The sequence below is a fragment of the Oryzias latipes genome, chromosome 1, assembly GCF_002234675.1.
Source record: "Oryzias latipes chromosome 1, ASM223467v1".
Taxonomy (NCBI): domain Eukaryota; kingdom Metazoa; phylum Chordata; class Actinopteri; order Beloniformes; family Adrianichthyidae; genus Oryzias; species Oryzias latipes.
Genome location: NC_019859.2, coordinates 29,101,313 through 29,106,548, shown reverse-complemented (window position 1 = coordinate 29,106,548; position 5,236 = coordinate 29,101,313). Strand labels below are relative to the sequence as shown.

Below are 5,236 nucleotides of genomic sequence, written 5' to 3'. Positions count from 1 at the left end.
TCTGCTATATGTGCCATAGTGCATGCAACTTACTCTTAACATGCTTCTGTTGTTGGCCGTGGACCTCGGCTCTGGCTCGTCTCGCGTCCCCAGCTGTCCCCCAGTTCCATCTGGATGAAGCCCATCTGCTACACTATCCAAACATGTAGTTGTAGAGTTAGACAAGCTAATTCTTCTCTAGCAGTCCTGGTACATCGCCTGGCCATCCTGGGAGAGGATCTCTCCGTCATGTGGTTTCTTCTGTATTTTTTTTTCATGGAATCTGTTTGGTTTTTTGTTAGAATTTTTTTCTCAGAGAGAAGAAAGGTCCTAGACCAGGAATGCCCGGGGACGCCCAGTTTAGTTTAGTTTAGCAATCAGCTATTGTATTTTATGGCTGATTTTATGTTTTATACAATTACCGGTGTGGAGCCCATTGAGACAGCTGTGTTTTGATATTGGGCTATAGAAATAAAATTCAACTGAATTGAATCCTGCTACTTATCTGACTTTGCCTGCTGCCTCCCCCTAACCTGCACCTGAACTGTGACTATTCTGAGCCTGCTCCCTAATGCCCATGTCTGACCTCTGCCTCTTCAACCCTGCTTTAGCTCTGTGGACCTTTAGCCGTGTTTGACACTTGTCATCCTCTCTGTGCTAATAAACCTGCTGCATGTGGAACCAGCCGTCTGGCCGTTTGTGACATATTTCATGTTATGGATGTTTGTTAGAATATTTTAGTGTCTGTTTCACAAAAGGCACGGAAAGATCCGTATCGGGAGCAAATCTGCACACTGTCAATGTAAAGACATCATACTGCTTCACAGGCTGTAAACTTACAATAACTCAATTGAGAAAACGTTGGAGTGACATGAGCAGAGCATCAGGAGGTTTATGTTTAGGGTGATTACACCATTCGCACAAATGGGAGGAAACTACACAATACAATGTAAAACACTGCCCTAAATAAATACACTTACATATTATTGTTTTTACAGTGGCTGTCTTTAAGAAATCCACCAACAAATTACTCAAAGTGCAGCTTAATAAACAGACCAAATGAAAAATCTCAGTTCCCTGTCTTCCTCTGGCACAGTGGCTGGGTCAACCCTGCTTGTCCTGTGTGAACACCATGGGCTAAACGTCTGATTAGCGAGTCCTTGATGGCGTGTCAAATACCCGGAGTGTGGACATATTAAATAAATCGTTTTTTTTCCTGAGGTTCCATGGCTTTAACTGACCATAGAACATTAGCCTCTGCCATCCCATAGAGAGGATTCTATTTTCTGCTCCTGTCTGTCTTTTCAGCACAATGTAGTTTGCAGTTTGGTTCATGTTGTGGTTTTTCCCAGAGATGTTTTGACCATTGGTTGCAAGAAACGGGAAAAAAGCAGGATAAAGAAAAGCAGGTAGTGCTATTCATCAGACTCTCCTCCATGAAGACGCTCCTGAAGCTTCTTATTACACCACCTTTACCCAGCAGACATTTCCAAACTTTTTCAAAATTCTTGCTTCTTCAGATTCATGTTGCAGCTGTTTTTTCTCCCCCAAACACACAGAGCTTACAGCACCTCCTCTCTTTGGTCCGTGGAAAGTTGGGTTCATCTGCAAGTGAACAACCAGGACCAAAGGTGGATCAGATGAGGACCAGTCCTGCCATAGTGGGTGCACTTTCTGTTTGGAGGACTAAGATTAAATGTTTTAACCTCCCATCGTTGTTGTTTTTCTGGGCCAGAAATGTTCAAAGTTTCTTCTCCTTTTGTTCTGTTCCTCCTGAAATGAAGAAAAACATGATTGACACAACATCATCTACACAATGTTCCAAGGCAGAAAGATACAAACAAATCTCTGATTCTTGTTCATAGAGCTGAAAGCTCAGGAACTGTGCTCCTTCACCGCTGACACAGACCTCAGGACGCCTCAGGGACGCCTGAGCGTGCACGTTCCAGATCACACACGTGCACAGGCCTACAGATGGACACAATGAACAAGGGTGAGGTTTCACTCAAAGGTAACATCATCAGGTTCTCTGGCATTGAAAAGAAGAACACGCTCCTGCATAGATCACCTCCCCCACAATATTTCTCCTTTTTTAAAGACACTTGCTCTTCCTCGTCCCCTCCCTTTCTTCCTCACCCTCTGTCTCATTAGGCAGTATCTCATTTTGAGGAAGAGAACCAATCAGGGAAGGGGAAAAGTAGAGGAAAGGAGGGAGATGGAGGGAGAAGAAAGGTTGCAGGAGGAAGAGGGCAGGGAAGGAGGTGGAAAGAGACAGAGAAATGAGAGGCCGATGGATGGAAGGAGGGAGGCAGAAAGAGAGAATAAATAGCTCTGGCGCACTCGTCCCCCATTACCCCGGGAGGGCACTGTCGCCATGGCAATGTGGCAGAAAAAGGACAGCAGAGGCATGATGAGCTTCAGGAGACACGCTCCTTTTTGTAAATGAAACTGATGGTTCAAATGTGCAGATTTTCACAAACAACTTCCAGCCGATGAAGCTCAGCAGGAGGTTTCACACCTATCAGCATCATCAATACACCATCGGCCAGGAACCGCTAACATTACACTCGCAAGAGTCTGAGAGGGGGAGAACCCTGAACAGGAACAACAGATCACAGAGAGGAGGAGAACACTGAAGTCCAGGAACAACAGACCACAGCGAGGAGGAGAACACTGGAGGAACAACAGAGCACAGAAGAGGAGCTCAGATTTTTAAAGTAGTTTGTGAACTATTGGGCTAAAACAGGACATTTTACAGCATGCAATTTGCAATGTCCCAGGTACCTCAAAGACCAAGGACCTCTGGTCAGCAGCAGTGTTAAGGTGCACTTTCACACCTGTGAAACCAGACACCCTAACAAAGGAAACCAGCTTTGGTCAGGATCCATTGACTGCATGTAGAAACTACAGAAAGAAATCCCTTCCCCCTGGCACTCCAAAGAGGAAGTATGCTGGCTGCAAGACGCCAAAATCCCATCGACTTATAAAGAAATAAACAACTATTACAAAGTCTTTTTATTTGTCAGAATAACCATTCTTGCTCTGATGCCTTTTTCTTAACACCTTCTGGTCCTAGTCCTAAATTTTTTTCACTATGTTTTTTCTTTATTGTAAGTTATTTAAGTTGTAAAATGACAAATCAGATGCCTCAATAAACGTATGTAGTGCCTGCTGGCACCGCCTCGAACGTTTGATTGACATGTTCTTTGAAAATAAACACAAGAGTTTAAAATAGACAGATAAAACAAGACAGAGTGCTTGAAAAGGAGTTGGGTGAATAGAAATCTTGTATGATCCCACCCCTTTTTTACAACACCTAATGATCTGCGCATTTCTATTTACAGTTTTGTTCATTGCCTTCAAATTACATTCTGCAATGCACCTGTGCAGAAGTTACATTTTTGTTTAAATTGATCATTTCTTGCCTTGTGCAGTTCCATCAGTGACATCTTCTATGTCTTTTCGAATGCATGTAGACTTAGTTTGTTTTAAACCTTCGTCCAATCCGTTCTAAAGTCCACACCACAAATTGATAAGCAAATTTTCTTTTTTGTAGCGCTAATGCACTGCTTTTTGAAGGTCAGCTGATTTCTTAAACTGTAACTCCCATCTTTGTCGTTGAACGTTTGTATGTACGTTTACTGGAAGTAAGTTATTTCTGGCTTTAACCCTTGTGCTATCTTAGATGACCCCACCCTTACATTGACGTGTTCTTCCTACCATGACAAAGGTGGATAAAGGTGGAAAGATTTCATGTAATCCTTGGACACCAGTGAAGATCACAAATCATTGAAGAAAAAAGGTTCAGCGCACTTCTAGACCTCTAGTGGGTGTAGATGAACCAACTCCCAATGTTTAAGTGCCTAGGATAGCACAAGGGTTACACATGATAAGTGCTGTTTTAAGTTTCACTAGTTCCCATAATTTTAATAAACCCGACTTTAAAAGCTGTGCAATCACATGTGTCCCATAATCCACTCCATGAACTATTCAAATAGCTTTTTTTGTAGGATATACAAACCCTGTAGGTTTGTTTTATACCGTATTTTCCCAAACTTCTACACTGTACTGTAAGTATGGTCGTATTATAGATGAATATATTAGTTGACGTGCTCTGTTAGTGAGTGTATGACGTTTTTCCCAACACTGCTATGCTTTTAGCAAGTTTAGCTATGACTTGCTTTATTTGTGGCTTCCAGCTTATTTTGTCGTCCATAATTACTGAAGGAACTCAATCTTAGTATATAACACACTTGTGTCATTGGCATATAAAAAGTATTTGAAACCCTGTGTGTCATTAATGTATAGGATGAACAGTGTTGGGCCTAATACTGACCCTTGTGGAACTCCACAGCTTAAATTTAGCAGGGATGATTTACAATCTTCCAGTTGTACAAACTGCTGCCTGTTATTAATGTAACTGTTTAACCAATTTAATGCTGGTCCTCGTATTCCATATCTTTCCAGTTTGTTTACTAAAATGTTATGATCAATAGTGTCAAAGCCTTTTTCAGATCGATGAACACTCCTACTGTGAACTCCTTATTATCTGTGACATTTATTATTTTTTTTCAGTTAGTTACGTAATTGCCATGAATGTTGATCTGTTTTTTCTGACACCATATTGGTCGTCGGACATTAGTTTATGTTTCTCAACGTAATTTTCCATCCTTGTGAGGAATACTTTTTGAAATGTTTTTGAGAATTGGCAGAGTAAAGAAACTGGTCTGTAATTTGTTAGTTGGTGTTTGTCCCCTGATTTGTGTACTGGAATTACTTGAGCTATTTTCATTTTTTGTGGAAATGTTCCTGTTTGAAAGGATAAATTGCAAATGTACCTAGGTTAGTGGGTCATTAGTACAGTTTATTTCGTCGGCTAACTTTGGTCCTATTTTTACAAAATAATTATTGAACTTCTTAGTCATCGTTTTTCAGTTCAATAGTCATCCATGGAATTTTATTATATTGTTTGCTATTACAGGATTTTGTAAGTGGGCAGGTTTTGTCATACATAGATGTAAACCCCTGCATACATTTTTCACACGCTAAGTTGACATCGTTGCTATCATACAGGGTTTTCCAGGTTTGTGCTTGTAGTTCTAATTTAAATGCATTTATTGATTCCTCTGTTAGTTTTCTTCTGTAAACCATTTGCCTTTTTTATTTTATTTCTCTACAAACACATTCATAGTTTGCAAATAACGGAAGGTGGTCACTGATGTTAGTCATCATCAATCCACATTTTATTCTGTTTTCT

The 5,236-nt window shown here is 40.8% G+C and overlaps 1 long non-coding RNA gene across 1 annotated transcript; it reads right to left on the bottom strand.

Annotated features, from left to right (window-relative positions):
• Window positions 1–245: 245 nt before the first annotated feature.
• LOC110015497 lies at window positions 246–3,681 on the bottom strand. The gene is made up of 2 exons (XR_002290705.2): window positions 1,686–3,681; window positions 246–1,584 (listed from the first exon to the last, which is right to left on the bottom strand). It is a non-coding gene; the product is annotated as an uncharacterized LOC110015497 (long non-coding RNA).
• Window positions 3,682–5,236: the final 1,555 nt, after the last annotated feature.